Here is a 15,348-nt window from a genome sequence, read left to right on the forward strand (position 1 = left end):
CCTAATGCCACGACCCTTTAATACAGTTCCTCATGTTGTGGTGACCCCCAATTTCATTGTTACAAATTGAACATAATTAAAGCATAGTGATTAATCACAAAAACAATATGTAATCATATATGTGTTTTCCGATGGTCTTAGGTGACCCCTGTGAAAGGGTCGTTCGACCCCCAAAGGGGTCGCGACCCACAGGTTGAGAACCGCTGGCTTAGAGGCAAGTGCTAAAATAAATCCTTCTCATATAGCGATACTTTTAAAGTGTTTTAAATAATTGAGATACAATGAAGATACAATTTCATACCCCGCTTATCTCACCTGAAAATACAAAAAAATGTTTTTTCATGAAGCTATTGCCAGAAAAGAGAGAAAGCAATTCTTTGAAATCTGTATAAAAGCCATAACTTTTGATTGTATATTAATCTTACTAATGCTGTTTACATCTAGACTAAGAAAGTTATCCAAAATGGACAAGTATTTATGTAAAATTTTTCCTTAAAGCATTATTTTTAATAGTAAAAATATTGGAAACATGGAATTTCCAATAACAGAGAAAAGCTTGTAAATCCACAAGCTTGACTACCCTGAAGTCATTCAAGATGATGTTTTCTAGCAGTGTGTATGGTTGGGAGTATCTTTAATGAGTAACAGTGTCATGTGAGATAAATAAAGCAGGATATCCTATATAATAAAAGCATAATATGCAAATTGACCAAAAGGCCAAATAGTGGAATGACCATCCGGACAACCATCTGGGACCATGCTATGACACCCACTGGCGCCAGGCCAACCAAGGCTGGTGCGATGTGATTGGTTGGGGGCCCCGGTCATTGCCCCATGATCGCCCCGCCAAGGGAGTCCCAGGCCACCAGCTGGCAGGGTGATCAATGGGGGTGGGCAGGAGGGAGGGGGACTCCACAATTGCCCCAAAGAGGGAGGCCCAGACCACTGGCCAGCAGGCTGTGGCTGGTGGGCAGGGCTTCTGTCTGGGAGGGAAGCCTGGGTCCCAGGTGCGAGAGGGAAGCTGGTCCCAGTAGCTGGGGGAAGGAAGGCCTACTCTTGCATGAATTTTGTGCATAGGGCCTCTAGTGTATATATAATTAACCAGGTTTTATAATATACATATATAAATTTACGTATAACTGTGCACACAAAAAATTGAAAATATAATCATATAAGTGTTCACCATGATTGTCTTGAGGTGGTAAGATTCAAGTAATTTTTATGTGCTCATTATATTTTTCTATAGTTTCTAAATTTTATATGATAAGTAGGCATTAATTTCTTATTCAGAAAGGAAAAGATAATATATTTTAAAAGCCCTTTGAGTTAATGCACAAAAGTCATTAAAAATTAAAAAAAGAAAAAACTTGGATGAATGATAGCTGTAAATAAATCATGTTTGTATGACAGTTCTTAATTAGGTGGAAATAGCAGTACTTAAAAAAACTTTCTTGGGTTAAGTTTTAAAGCTTTTGATTCATAAATTCCAAGCTAAGTACTAGAGCTGTCAGGCCCCCCAAATCAATCACTGAGTATCCAGGCCACTTTATTTTATGACATTTTGAAATGTTATTTCACCAATTTAGGGACTGGAGATGATCAAGATGATAAAGAAGTGAATTTTACAAACTCTTCAGGCCAAAATTTATTTTTTCAAGGACGTATTTATGTTTCTTTCCTCTGAAACAGGGCAGTCTCTTCACAGAAGGCCAAGCCAAAAGAAAGATGTTAATGGCCCATGAAGAGTTTGAATAGATTTCCTAATCTGTAGGACAGCTTCAAAGGAGAGGCCCAGCCCCCAAGGCCTGGGAGAGGGTAGCAGGGAAGGGCTGGGAGGACGGCCCTGAGGAGGAAGTGGTTCATGGTCCCCTTAGTGCACTGTTCTTGCTCACATTTGCTCTAACAGTGCTGAGGCAGAATATTCAAGTGGAAAGAACAGACTTCGTAGACGGGTGTAAGCTTGGCGGAGCTACCTGGAAGCTGTGTAACTACTTTAAATGTTTGTGTCACCTTTCTGAGCTTTTGTCTACGTGATAAGACTTCTTACAACCCTGTGAAAAATCTCCACTTTTTAAAATAAAATTTTGTTTTCAATGTCAAAACCCTGGTGAGCCGAGCTGAATACATCTATGGACAGAATTAGTCTCATGGGGATCACTGTGTCCTTGGAACAAAGAACTTCACCTCGGAAATCAATCACTGGTTTGACTGCTCCTTTCCAAACTCTGTGACGTGGGGCGTGACAGCTTTCTTAAATGATGGCGTCTGGCTCTGTAGTGTGGGGATGGTAAGCCTGCCTTACCTCGGGCGAGTTTGGGAGCAGTAACTGAGATCATCATGTTCGTACACAGCCTAACGCAGAGTAAGCACTCAACCACGAGAGTGTTACTGTTGCTGCTGCTGCTGCAAGTCTGCCTGGAGAAGCTGATGGGGGCCTGGAAGAGGAGGAAATGCGTGAGGAACACCTCTCAGGAACAGGAAGTTTGTCAACATTCATACATTCAACACCTACTACGTTCCAGGCTCTGTGTCGGTTCTGGAAATCCAATATTTAACAAAACGGTCTCTGTTCCCGTGCAACTTACATTCAACTAGAGGAAGGTGGGATTTAAGTAATATGCTAGTGGTAGAGAAACACTGTGAAGAAGAATAAATCAAGCGGACAAAACCCTAATGTCCATTAACCGGGATGTGACTCAAATACGGTATATTCATGGAATAGATGCAGGAGGGAATAAGATAGGACCACAGCTACACACACAACACAGCTGGTGCTCCCCAGCACAATGGTGAGTGAAGGAAGCTGATAGAAAAGAATATGGTTTCAATCACATAAAGTTGAAAAGTGGGCAAAACTAATCCTTACTGCTTAGGGACCCATATTCACTGGGGCAGGACTCAAGAAAGTCAAAAAAGTATGATCACAATTGTTAGGATATTGGTCATCTCTGGGGGGAGTTGAGGGGATACCATCAGAGAGGGACATCAGGGGGCGTCTGGGGTGCTGATAATGGTCTATTTCCTTATCTGAGTAAATATAAACGGGGTGGCTGTTAAACTGCCCACAGATGTTTTATGTATTTGTCTGCAGGTATACTTCACAAATGTTAAAATGTATTAAAAGGAAAAAGCAGATGTGAACTCAGAATGAAAGTGCATAGAAGAATTTGAGAAAGGAAGGAGAAATTGCTCATGCAAAGCAAGGAGCTATTCTAGAAACAAATGCTCGGTGTAGCCAGAGCAGAGCTTGTGAACAGAGGTGCAGGCTGATGAAGACAGTGCTAAACAAAATGATAACTTTATGGCTGAAAAGAAAGGGTTTACCAGGCCATCGCTAGAAGAAGACAAAGAAGAAAGAAGAGGAGGGGGAAGGAGAAGAAGTGGGGGGTGGGGCGGGGAGACCGGTCTTGGGCAAGGAGTCTAACTCATAGTGGCGTGGCTAGGTAGGGAAGACGGGCCTGTTGTCCCTGGGTTTTGCAAGGGTGTGTTTATACATCGAGTGGGAGGGGGAGAAAGAGATAAGCTGTTCTGAAGGATTTACATTCGCAGTTGTTGGCTGAAAATTAGTATCTACTGGGTGTTTCTTCACCTAAAAGGATTTATTCAGGAAAAAGAAGGGGTTGCCACCCAGCGCACAGACATGGTAAACCACGTGCACACTCTGACCGGTGATTGGTATTTATCTCAGGGAAGAGGACGCCAAGGGAAGGGGAAGTTAGCACCATAGAGCTTTATTGTCAGCAGAGAGCTCTTCCTGTGGAGCTCCCACGAGACTTCCATAAGCCCTAGCTCTCCCCATAGACCTTCGGGACAGACGGTGTTTTCCTCGTGACCGGTTAGTCTTTATCACAGACAACGGGGGCGGGAGAGGGTGGAAGGACCTGGCTCCCGGCAGGCCTGGAGTCCTAGGAAGGAGTGCCTGCTCGCTTGGATAGCTGTGGGCAAGTCCAGAAAGCTCATGTTTAAATAAACAGAGGTTCCTAGGGTTGGAGGCACCTGGCTATGCTTCCTTTAGACAGCGGTTCTCAACCTGTGGGTCGAGACCCCTTTGGGGGTCAAACGACCCTTTCACAGGGGTCACCTAAGACCATCGGAAAACACATATATAATTGCATATTGCTTTTGTGATTAATCACTATGCTTTAATTATGTTCAATTTGTAACAATGAAAATACATCCTGCATATCAGATATTTACATTATGATTCATAACAGTAGCAAAATTACAGTTATGAAGTAGCAACGAAAATGATTTTATGGTTGGGGGTCACCACAATATGAGGAACTGTATTAAAGGGTCGAGGCATTAGGAAAGTTGAGAACCACTGCTTTAGAATAATCACGGAAATAGCCACCTAGAAATTTACCCCAAATTCCAACCTACAAAGAATTTTTTTTCTTGTCATTAGGAAAGAGGAGAAGAGGTGGGAAGGGCACAGATTATGACAAAGTGTGTGCCATCCCATGACGGAATGTAGATCAGTTCTTGCAAATGGTGGGAACCACCAGAGAATCTGCAATGCCCCACCAGGTGCACTGTGGTGGTCGCTGTGCAGGTGGGACCAGGGGCAGGCACCTAGACGGAGGTTCTTCCCGTAATCACGTGAGATGCTGTGGTGTTGGCACAGAGTGGTAGAGAGGGCTACAGACACCCTCAGAACGGGAACTTCTCTGAGACAATAAACTCTCGGGTATGAGTAGAGGACGGGCAGTGGGCTGAACTACCAAGTGCTAAAGCGCATATTGTTGGGAAAATGGGCAGCAGACGTTCAAAGAAAGGAGATGACTGTGTGCACTTAAACCTTTGATAAAGGATTTTTTAAAGATGGGGTTTGAGTTGCTGCAAGGGAGAAAGGGACAAGAGAAAGGGGGCTGGGAATGGTCAGGGTTCCAGGGAGCCTGGCAAGAAATTGCAGGTGAGGGAGGTGGTGAGAGGAGGGGATGAGAAGCATTTCCTTGTGGGGGTACGGGGATCAATTGAAGAGTGATTAGAATACCTCAGTCATCACTTGAGTCCATTGTTTTTCCTCTGTGACCAGAAGTTTAAGGCTTATCTTCCCACTTTCACAGGCACAGTCTGAGTCACCATTTGCATCCTCTCTTCACACGCGTGGGTGCCTGTGCAACCTTCCTGCCAGTGTCCCCTGGGCTGTCAGTGGTGAGGAGCAGGGCAGGAGTGGGAGGTGCCAAGGGGTGTACCAGGTCGGGGCTGGGCGAGCTCAGGAACTCACCTGGGGGGTTAATCCCAAGAAGGGTGCTGCGTGTGGCAACCAGATGTCCACAAGCTGCCAGGCAGCGGGAGGAGAACTGCAGAGCACAGGCTGGCCACCCTGCTGGGCTCAAGGCCCGGGCTAGAGAGGAAAGTGCATAGAAGAGTTTGAGAAAGAGCTGAATGTGTTACCTGAACACAGTGGGGTCCATGGCATTCTCTACTCCAGAGCAAATATGAAATCCTAAAGCAGGTAAATGAGGCCAATGGGCAGGAGGGACTCCCACAGCTCTGAGGTCACTGGGTTTATTGGATTTCCCCTGGAATACAAAAGCCTAGCTTTATGCAAAGGGGATATTCACCAAAAATGAACCTGAGACTTAGATATTCGTCCTGCCTTGATGGACATTAACTCAGGAGGGGTGAGTGAAGGAAAGCAATGTTTATCAAATATTGGTTGTGCCAGATGGTGTGATAAGTATTTTACAGATAAAATCTCTTTTAATCCTTATAAACCTGTTAGGTCAGTACCATGGATTCCAATCAACTGTTAAGGAATCTTGGGTTCAGAGAGATTTAGTAATTTCCCCAAGGAAACAGAGATGGTACGCGGTGGCACAGAGCTCCAAACCTGGGGTGGAACGGGCTGAGCCTGCCGAGAGAAGGTGTAAGAAGCTCAAGCTGTGAACACTGAAGCAAGAAGGGACTGCTCCTGTGAGGCTGAGCAGCACTCGCCCTCCTCAGACCTCTAGGTTCCCCTTCTCCCGGGTCCCCATGGAACCGACACAGCCCAACAAGACGTGAGTAAATGGCCATCTGGGCAGAAGACAAAGACCCAAATGGAGCTTTACATTCAGGATAATCAAAATGGCACTTGTAGGTCCTGAATAGAGCTTATTATTCTTGATATGTAGGATATAGATATAGATAGATATAGATATAGATATAGATATAGATATAGATATAGATATAGATATAGATAGAGATAGAGATAGATATAGATATAGATATAGATATAGATAGATATAGATATAGATAGATATAGATATAGATATAGATATAGATATAGATAGATATAGATATAGATAGATATAGATATAGATATAGATATAGATATAGATATAGATACAGATACAGATACAGATACAGATACAGATATAGATATAGATATAGATATAGATATAGATATAGATAGAGATAGAGATAGATATAGATATAGATATAGATATAGATATAGATAGATATAGATATAGATAGATATAGATATAGATATAGATATAGATATAGATATAGATATAGATATAGATATAGATAGATATAGATATAGATAGATATAGATATAGATATAGATATAGATATAGATACAGATACAGATACAGATACAGATACAGATATAGATATAGATATAGATATAGATATAGATAGATATAGATAGATATAGATATAGATATAGATATAGATATAGTTATGGATATATAGATATAAATGATAGTCCATCTTATTGAATGAGCTTGTCAGATTTTAATGGTTATCAACTAGATGCTTTACAATTACCATGCTGTGATGAGGGTTAATTTAATGATGTATCACACTATACTAAGTCACCAAACACCAATTTAAAACACCTGTCTCTTGACACACATAATATATTGTGCTGATACTGCATAAATGCCTGCATCTCTAAGAGCCTGATAAACCTTAAAAAACAAACATTTAAGATGACGATGTTCTGGTACCATTGAGCATATATTTCTACCCATGGATCATTAAGGGGAAAAAAGCTAAATTGGCATAATATTGAAAAAAATCCTATACACAATAAATGATGATTAAAAACTCAATAAGAGGATGCAATATTCCCCAGAGTCCCCAGTTCTGCTAAGACTTTTCTCTGGCTTCCAAGTTCAGCCCAGCCTTCTGTGCTCTCAGATGCTTAAGGATCTTATTCAGTCTGGTGGTGCCCATACTGTGACATTTGGGGAAGCAGGCCAACTGGAAAAGCAGGAGTTAGTCAGCCAGCCAGAGTCCTGACCCAGCCACCACCTCACCCAGGCCCTCATTCTTAACATCCATGTTACTGTAGCAAAGCGTTTCTCCTTAGTTTCTCAGCTAAGCTTCAGCATTAATATCCACCCAAGTGTTTAAGCCATAAGCCTGTTTGTCATCCTTGATGTCTCCTCACCCCCTAAATACCTTCAATCGACCCGCCATGGTTCCCATGACTTCCCCCAACCTCCAATCCATCACCCTAGTCCAGCTACCATCATCTTTCATCTGAGTCACTGCAACAGCCCCAAGTGACCCCTTGGTCCCTCCTCCTCATTATTCCAATCTATTTTCCACACAGCAGCCAACATCATCTTTCTAAAGTGCTAATCTGATTGTAACTTGATTTTCTTCCAAGTTCCATAGCCTTCCAAGTTCACGCTTTTCTTTCATAGCCAAATGAGATAACTAGGACAGCACTGCAGGAGTCCAGGCTCTTGACTCTCATTTCTGAGGAATAAGAAATAAGAAATTTCCTGAGGGAGCCTTGTGGTACATGCCTTCTCTCTCTTACTCAATCCCCAAACCCTCGCTTCATTCCCAAAGATCTCTGATATTTCATTGCAAAGGTTCATGAAGCCCGTAGCGGTTAAAAAGTCTTTGGGGTTGCATACTGGAAAGGAATTAGAGCATCTCCCAGTAACAACTTAAATTGGGTAACAGTGTATGGGTAGAATTGTATCCCCCCCAAAAATTGGGTTGATGTCCTAACTTGTGAATGTACTTGTGAATGTAACCATATTGGGAAACAACATGCAGATGTAAACAAGTTAAGATGAGGCGCTTAGAGTGGGTCTAATATGACTGAGGTCCTCATCAGAAGAGGGAAATTTGGAGTCAGACACAAACAGAGAGAAGAATGCCATAGGAAGACAGACACAGAAGACGATGGCCATGTGAAGGCAGAGGCACAGACTAAAGTTTTGTTGCCACAAGCCAAGGAAGCCTGGGCTACCAGAGCTGTAGGAAGCGAGGAAGGATCTCAGCTAAAGGCTTCAGAGGGAGCATGGCGCGGCTCACACCCTGATTTCAGAAGGCTGACCTCCAGAACTGTGAGACAATACATTTCTGGAATTTTAGGCACCCAGTTTGTGGCCCTTTGTTTCAGCAGCTACAGGAAGCTAACACCCAGGCTTAACCACTCTCCCACCATAAGGAACCTACACATCTCTCTCTTGGGACCTGGCCTCTCTCCATGCCCCTGGAGGACACTCTCAGGACCAAGTTTGCCTCCATGAATTCCCCTCTAGGCTTCTGTCTTCTCAATGCCTCTCTAGAGCCCATTTCAAAAAAGTAAAATCCTGTAACTCATTTTTTCTCTGTCCAAGGAAATCACCTTTTACATTATTTTTCAGTAACTTAAACTTTCTTGTGTCATTTTCTCTCACCCAGACTTAGCCCAAAGCCTTCTCTTTTCAAAACCCAAAGTCTTTGTTTCTTAACCATACAAAAACTAAGTTTTCTGCCCTCATTAAAAGCTAGATTTTAAAATATCACCTTTTTTATCATGTAAAAATGTGTTATCACACGTCTCTTTAAATTTTGTATCCCTTTTCCCTCAGGATATAATCTAAGCCTCTTATTCTTTCATTCAACAGATAAGTAGGAACTTTTAAGTTGCATTCTATAGCTAAAAGTTCATTTAGATTGGGGATTGTTCCAATTATCTATTATTGCATATCAAACCACCCCAAAACTTAGTGGCTTAAAACAAAAAGCAGTTATACTAGTAATCTCTCTCAATTTTATTGGTTGACTAGGCTCACCTAGGCATTTCTTCTGTTCCATACGATATTGACTGTAGCTGCAGTCGGCCCGGGGGCTTGAGTGGCTAAAACACCCGAGACATCTACTAATGTGGCTGGCAATTGAGGCTACCTGTCTACTGGGAGCTCAGCTGAGACTGTTGACTAAAATGCCTACACATGATCATGTGATCTCTCCAAAGGTTTGGGGCTACTTAAGGAATGACAGCTGGGTTCCAAAGGGAAGCATCCCAAGAGTGAGTGGATGTTTTTAGTGAGGAAGCAGCAGAGGCCAGGCCAATCAAGGGCTTGTCCTGGAATGGCCACAGCCTTGTTTCTGTTGTATTCCGTTAGTTAAAGCAGTCATAGTCCCAGCATCAAGTCAGTGTGAGAGAGGACTGCCCAAGAGTACAACTCCCAGGAGGTGTGGTTCACTGTGTAACCATCCACCACAGGCAGTTAGAGAAGACCTCCCTGAGGAATTCATACAGGTGGGGCGTTGAGATCTGAGAGAAAAGTATGAGTTAGCCAGGCAAGGAATTGGAAGAAAGGCATCCACAAAGAGAATGTAACCCCTCACAGGAGCTAAAAGAAGACTATGTGGCTAAAGCATGGGGACCAAGGAGATTAGTGCTTAAATTAGGCTGGACTTCCAAGACAAATAAAGAGTTAGGATTTATCTGAAACATAACGGTGGCTACTTAAGGGCTTTTAGCTGGAGGAGTGCACAGTCCAATCTGAGTTTTTAAAAGATCCCCCAAACTGTTGTGAGCAGAATAGATTGGAAAGAGCAGGAGGAACTACGTGGGAGGTCAGGTAAAGCCACTGCAGGAGTCCAGGGAGACGGGTGTAGCTTGTACCAGGTAGAGGTGTCAGAGGAATTAGGAAGAAGTGAATGAACTTGGGAGACTTTCTGAAAGTTGTCTTGATAGAACTTAGTGATGGATTGGAGATGAGAAATGTAAAAGAAAGAGGTGGCCAGGTAGGATGCCATGTTTTCTAGCTGGAACACTCCTGAGCAGGTGAGATTAGCGGAGAAGATTTAGTAAAGAGAACCAAGAGTTCAATTTGGGGCATGTTTTCATTTGAGAGTCTTACAAATATATCCAAACAGAAGTGTCAGGTAGCAACTGGATTGAAGAGTCTTGAGTTCAAAAGCAGTTGGGCTACTGATAATGTGTGTGCAGCACAATCTTCTACTTATCCCTCTAGAACCATCACTCTCCCCTCCCCCATGCACTCCATGCTACATCCACATTGGAACGGCAGTTCCCAACAGGCTGTCTTTGTTCACATCTAGATCTTTGAATATAATTCCCTCTGCCTCCCTGCCTGCCTCTAATCATCATCTGGCTACATCCTCCCAGATTTGTAGTTTGACCCTACTTTTACCCTACACTACCCTAAATCAGGTTAGGTACGGCTGTCCTGGTTTCCCACCGCACCTTGTCATGGCCCCTATCTCAGAGCATTCAGGTTGTATCTTCAGCTCCTCCATAGAATATGAATTCCTTGAAGTAGAAAATGTGTCTTATCTAGCATTGTGTCCCTAGCAACAGTAGGCACTCAATAAATATTTATTGAATGACTCAACCTATCTCTGACTGTAGCCTCTTCTTGCTCCAATTCATATGGAATATCACATCCAAAATCAACTTCTCTGAACATCCCTCCCGTCACACAACTCCCCTTCTCAAGAACTTCCAGAGCCTTGCTGGTGTTTACTGCTTCCAATGGAGGTTTGGTGTCCTCTGTTACCTCTTCTCTTGCAAAGTATATGGAAAGAGAAAGCACAAAAGGCCTAGATGTTTTGAGGTCAGGATTCCCTGGAGGAACTATAACAGCTTCTACATAGCAGGGGGGCACTGGAGTGGGGGCACGGGGACCTCACGAGGATACACAAGGAGCCTCAGAGGTGCTGGCACAGGTATAAAGGCAGAGGCAGGGTCTTCAGCGCCTTGCATTCACCTTCCTCAAGAACTAGGCACTAGTGTCCTTAAGTCACTTAGTTCCCATGAAAATAGACTCCTGGATGGGAACAAAAACATCTCAAGCTCTCAAGTGGGAGATGCAAGCTTTGTACCCACAGATATGTGACAACAGCAGACTTTGTGCAATAACATAACAATCTTTCATGCCTAGTAATAATAAAAATGAGAATAGAAAAATAAAACTAGAGGCTAATGATAGGAACTATGTGTTTAAATAAGCTTATTATTATTGAGAAAATGATGGCCAGATGGAATCTTTAACCTTGAATGGCCCATCAGCAGACTTTAGGGAGTCAGTATGTATTTAGTTGTGAAGGATGAGATACAAATAATTATCAATCATATGCAAAATGCTGAAAATATATATTGTTGAAGACTGAATCTAGAAGATGAGGTAAAATTAGAGATTTAAAGGATTTTAGCTCTTTATTAAAAAAAATCGCTTATGATACACAAGTCTATTATTCTAGGAACACACTATAGATGAGGGCTTGGGGGCTGAGTGACAAAAGAGGGCCCAGTGGGCAGGGGTGAGGGATGCGGGGCACGTGGCCACTGTTGGAAATGCTAAGGTTGACTGTGCCAGGGTTTCCCTTAAGGGAGATTCGGAGTGATGAGGGGTGACTGCTAGGTATCTGACTTTATTGAAGAGTGTAGTGCAGAGGAAAATGTACTGGATTAGAAATTCAAGCTCTGTAGCTTTAAAATGTTATGAAGCCCATCAACACCTTACTTTCGCACGAATCACAATCAGCTGGAATGCTTGTTAAACCCTGAGTTCCTGATTCAGTAGGTCAGAGGCGGGGCCCGAGAATCTGCATGTCTACTAAGCGCCCAGGGGAGGCTGGTGTGGGCCAGAAACCACACCGTGAGAACATGCTCTCAGGCGTGGCTGCGCGTGGAAATCACTATGGAGCTCTTTCTTTTATTTTCAAATTGTTTACAGCATTATTGGGATATAATTGACACATAATATTGTATACGTTTAAAGTGTAGAACGTGTTGATTGGATATATGTATGAACTGTAAAATGATGGCCCCCATTGCACTAGCTACCGCCCCCATCCTGTTGTTAGCGGAGAATTGAATTTCTCTGTTGGTAGCAGAAGTGGGGTTCTTGGGGCGCTGCTGGAATGGGCACTTCCAGAGGCCCCCCCAGGAGTATTAGATGTGGTAAAAGGCTTTATTTTTGTGGAGTTACATTTCTCGGTTGCCAAGTCCCATGTTTCTTAATCCAGTCCTGAAAAATGGGGTTCAGTAGAGCCAGAAGGAGGGCCAGTGTCCAGAGCGTCTGTTTCATGGTAGTTCTGAGTCTGGTACAGCATGAGGCTAATCACAGTCCATTAGTCCATGTGTGGAGTCCACATGGCCATGAGCCCAGGAGTGCAGGAGAGAGAGAGAGAGAGAGAGAGAGAGAGAGAGAGAGAGAGAGAGAGAGAAAGAGAGAGAGGGGGTTCCTTTGTCCCGGAGTTTAAATATTCAGGTGTTGTGCTCTTGCAGTGGCCATGCCTATTCTGGCCACTGGTTTGTTCCCAGTGTGACTGACAAGTAAGCACCTTCCCACATCACCCAGACCTCACTGGGCATGCGTCTATTGTCCAGTCCCTTCCCCCAGCGACCTGCGGGGAACAGACTTGGAGAGTGTTAACTGCAGCTTCCTGGCAAAGCTGTGTACATGGCATGCCTACATTCTCTAGTCTTCCCTTTCCTCCTGTCCTGTTAGTAATAACCAGGTTATTATAACGGTATCACTGTCACAGAATTTCTATTTTTTGTGGTGAGAACAGTTAAAATCTATTCTCTTCGAAACATTCAAATACATGATACAGAATTCTTAGCTATAGTCACCATGCTGTTCATTAGATCCCCCAACTTGCTCAGCTTAGGGCTGAAAGTTTGTGCCTTTGACCAATATCTCCCCATTTCCCCTCCCAATATCCCCCAGCCCCTGGCAACCACCATTCTGTTGTTTCTCAGAGTTTGTCTTATTTAGCTTCCACATATAAGAGATCATGCAGTATTTGTCTTTCTCTGTCTGACTTATTTCACTTAGCATACGCCCTCCAGGTCCACCGTGGGAGCTTCTCCCCTCGATCTACTGTCACTTATCTGAGGTGTGTTCGGGCTCAGCATTCTTAAGACCTCTCTGAACCATTTGAGTGTTTGGCCAAGCTTGAGAATTGCTGTTCTAACCTGTGCCATTGGGTTGATAAGTGGTGGTTACATTTGTTTTATTACCATTCTGTAGAAAAAGCATCAAATGGATGGGTAGCAACGTTGAGTCAGCACTCAAGGCCCACACATATTTCACCTGCTGGCCTGTGCCGAGGCTCGAAGGAACAGTCTCTCTATCATTCTGGCTTTCGAAAACCAACCGTTCACGGAGACCTGCTTCCCACCTGACCTCCACTTCTGCAGGCTGTTCCCGAAACGCCAGGCTCATTTCCAACCTGGTCTCGCCCAGGGGTTTCTCAGTGCGACGGGTCTCCCGAAATGTGAGGAAGCCCTCGGCGCTACTGGAGATCATGCTCCTGTTTGGGGCGTTGGCGGACTCGACACCACACCAGCGGCCCTGGGCAAGCGGCCCCTCCCCAGTTCTTTAACCTTCCCGGCAGGATGCAGCTCTTGTAAGTGCTGGCCCCCAGGACGACCTCGGAGGCACGCGGGGAGCCTCAGGCTGGCGTGGCTAGAAATGAATTCATTGCTACGCGGGGAGCCTCAGGCTGGCGTGGCTAGAAATGAATTCATTGCTTTGATGTCATTGTATTTTTTACGCTCACCTGCTCTTTATGGCCAGAGATCATGGCGTTTCACCTAAGATTATAATGTTTCCTTTTTAAATGAAGTTCCAGTTATGTAATTAAGTCCCAGAGGCCTACTGTGCGCCATGGTGCCTGTAGTTAACCAGACTGTATTGAATACTTAAAAACTTGCTATGAGGGTGGATCTTATGTTAAATATTCTTATCACAAAAACAAATAAGAGGGCAGGAAGAAACTTTTGGAGGTGATGACTATGCTTATGGTATTGATTATGGTGAAAGTTTCATAGCTCATCAAGTTGTGTACATGAAATATATACATTTTTGTATGCCAATCATACCTCAGTAAAGTGGTTTTTTGCGTCAGAACTCTTCGGGTTGAGCATTATCTTGTTAATTTGGTGTCAGCTACTTTAAAACTCAACCAGAAGTGGAAAGGGTGAGTGTTTAAACTAGTGAGTGGTAATCATAAAGAATGTGTGCTAAATCAAAGGAAAACAGCAGAGGGACACTGAGGCAGCTGAGCCAGAAATGCCCGGCTCTGCAGGCTTTTTGTCCTCTAGCTCCAGGGGAAGGTCTCTAAATAACAGACACCAGAGACGGGAACACCACCCTGTCCAGTGCCCCAGCCACCAGTGCTCTGCTTCCATCACGCCTGACACGTACATGCCCGCACACGGCAGCCCCCATGCGCCCACCCCGGCCAGAAGCCAGCACTGAAAGGCTGCCACACACAGTGGCCAGGGTGTCCTGGACTCACGCATGCACAGCACACCCTCTGGGGGAGCTATGCTCCTCCCAGGCCAGGAGGCCTCACCCATCCTGTATCCTTCAGTCATTCACAAAAATGTGCCCTGATGTTTGTGGATTGCTTGGATTTTGGATTGGACCCTTTATAATTTGACCCAGAATAGAATCTTGACCCTAAATGACCCTCCTATCTGAAAATTTCCTGTTTCAGTTTAAGGGAGGGAACAACCTCATCAAAAATTGTCCAGCTTGGAGAGAAGGCAGGGGCTTGAAGAAGGAAGGGCCCATGTATGCTTTCCAAGTGCTTTGCTGCACACCTTCCTCTCTGAACTTTTCTAGCTCGTGAGCTGGGCAGATCATGGGAGTGGCCAGAAAGAGGACAGGACAGAATTAGGTGGACAACCTGCCCACAGATGCCTTTTTGTGGTGTGTGTGTGTGTGTGTGTGTGTGTGTGCATGTCATGTCATTACTTACTAAATAAAATGTCACTTCCTTGTTGGTCTGCAACACAAAGCAAAACATGAAAGTACCCACCAGTTGGTAAAATATATTTTATTTGTTCATACAAAGAAATAGTATCAATTACCAGAATTTCATTTTCCTAGAAACGTCTTTCTCTGTGTAAAATTAAATTGTGTTAGACATAGGACAAAATACGTGATTTAGTTTTTGCACATGTTGGCTACTCTAGCATCCAGGTTACAGGAGACGCTGCTCGAATTTGCACAGTATTTCAGATTACGAGGCTGAATGAAACGCAGTCATAAATTAATGTTACAAAAGTGAAGAAAAATCTAACCACACCTTTAAGTTTTATTGACCATCCTTTTTGATAAACTGAAGAGA

Source organism: Myotis nattereri (assembly GCF_964212035.1).
Source record: "Myotis nattereri genome assembly, chromosome: 16".
Lineage (NCBI taxonomy): Eukaryota > Metazoa > Chordata > Mammalia > Chiroptera > Vespertilionidae > Myotis > Myotis nattereri.